Source organism: Orycteropus afer, unplaced genomic scaffold (assembly GCF_000298275.1).
Source record: "Orycteropus afer afer isolate SDZICR_OR568_19922 unplaced genomic scaffold, OryAfe1.0 scaffold00083, whole genome shotgun sequence".
Lineage (NCBI taxonomy): Eukaryota > Metazoa > Chordata > Mammalia > Tubulidentata > Orycteropodidae > Orycteropus > Orycteropus afer.
In genome coordinates, this window is record NW_006921670.1 from 8,239,746 (window position 1) to 8,242,047 (window position 2,302).

Sequence of the window (2,302 nt, forward strand, 5' to 3'; positions counted from 1 at the left end):
TGGCTTCCTGGCTTTTAATCCCCTTTCTCCTGCTCTTCCTGCCTGCCACTTTGGGCATCCCTGTGTTGTCTCTCCTCACCTGTAACCTGGGGCTCACCTGTAACTGAAATTTATTGAAGTCTTCCTCTGAGTGAGGCCCTGCACTCTGCTTCACACATGTTCACCTATGTAATCCTCAGACAACCATTGGGAGTCGGTAAGAATATGTTCACTTTATAGACGAGAACAGTGAGGCACGGGAGAGGGCCCCAGCCAGAGAGGGACTCGACCCGGTGTTGCTGGCTTTGAAGATGGGGTCATGTGAGGTGCTGGTCTCTAAGCCCTCAGCTGACCGTCCACAGGGGCATAAACACCTCAGTGTCCTGAATTCGCCACCAACTCCAATGAACAGAGAAACGCATCCTCCGCCAGGGATCCCGGGAAGGCACGTGGCCTGCCAGCACCTTATTGCTGCCCAGTGAGACCCATGTGGGACTTAGAACGTACAGGACTGGAGGATGATAAACTGCCTTGTTTAAGCCACTCAGTTTGCGGTCATTGTCACAACAGCCACAGGGACCTGACCTGGGACCACACAGCAGGTGCGTGTGGGCTGAGACCCAGCCAGTGGGGTCTGGCGTGTCTCTTGAACCAGGTGCCATGGCGTCGGTTCTAACGTACGCTGGCCCCTGTGTGTCAGGGTAGAACTCCACCCCATGCGGTTCCCAGTGGCTGGGTTTTCAGAAGTAGGTTGTCAGATCTTTCTTCTGAGGCAACTCTCCATGGACTTGAACTCCCAGCCTTGTGGTGAGCAGCTGAGTACCTTAACCATCTGCCCACACCCCACGGACTCCTTTAAGCAGCACATATGCTGCCTTAATCAACAGCCCCCTCCATCCCTTCATCCCTGGAGCTCCCCTCACCCACTCCTTGGCTGCACTCTTTGTTTCCTGGGCCCCACGCTGCCTTTTTCTTGGCTTCCACCCTCAATGGAACCCCACTCTCTCTAACTTTCTGCGGTGAGGATCTTGGTCTTAATGGGCCTGCAGACCGTCGGCCCTCAGATCTGATTGCTGCATGTGCCTGAAAATCTCCCAGAAGGATCAGGGATGGAATGGGGCCCTGTGAGCTTTGCACGGCCCGCTGCAGGGGCCTGGAGCATCAGGGGCCAAGGGCTGCGAGTGGGAGCGGTGAGCTCCAGGAGGAGGCGGCTGGGAGGGCCGGAGAGGCCGTGGCGGCGAAGTGGCTGTGGGCGCAGACCCGATAGGCAGCGGGGACCACCTGGGTCACACGGGGTACTGGGGAATGTGGGTTGGGGTGCCCAGAGAAGGGGGCAGTGGGTGAGGAGGCATCCCTGCCATCCAGCGCCCTTTACCCAGGTCCTCATGAGATAGTAGGGGATGGGGTGTCATGCTGGCCTGCGTCCCTCCCTACCCGGGTGCTTCTCGTCCTGATGTACCCACTCTTCTCCTGATGGGTTTCTGGGTCCCCAGGGCTCAGCTCCTGCACCCCAGAACGTTTGCTGGTCACAGTGAATAAGCACACGGATGTCTGGAACTTCGGGTGCCCGAGTGGCTTTTCGGAGCACGGTTTTTGAAGTGTGGCCACACCCAGCGTCGTTGGGGCCTCGGCAGGTGTTCGAACCCTGAGCCGCGTCAGGAAGCCAGTTGTCAGAAGCCCCTCGGGTGTTTGAGAACCTTCTGTGTTCTGAGTGGGCACCTGCTGTTTGGAGGGAAGCTCACCGGCCTTTGAATCCCAGCCCTGCCCTTGACTTGCTTGCGGACCCCTCTGGGCTTCAGGCTCCTCCGTCACACGGCGCTCATTCACTGGGATGAGGTTCCCAGGACCCACAGCAGGGAACGTGCCCAGCACAGGGCCGAGTGTAGCTGGAAAACGTCAAGCCTGAAAGTGGTTGGAAATAGCAGGCTGAGAAGCTGCCTCGTCCCGACAGTGCCACTGAGTTGCGCCCTAACTCGCCTGGCTCCTCGGACCCTGCACTGACTCAGCGTGAGCCTCCCGGCTCAGCCATAGGCCCATGTGCTCTGTCCTGGCCACGCAGCCGCCTCCACTGCACCTCGCTTCTGTCCACCAGGGGGCGCCAGAGCCACTTCCATCTGCATCTTGTTGCTCCGGTAGCTCAGGGGCGGATTGCCCAATAAACAAGGTAAGCATGGGCTTACTGGTGCTTCCTCACCAGTCCGTAGTGAAGAATTTCACATGGGTTTCACTACATCTGTTTACTTCTGATCAGAGTAAGGATGCACGAGGAAGCCCGTGCGCATCTTGCTTACCGGGTATTCTATTCTTGTCAGAAAAAAAAAAA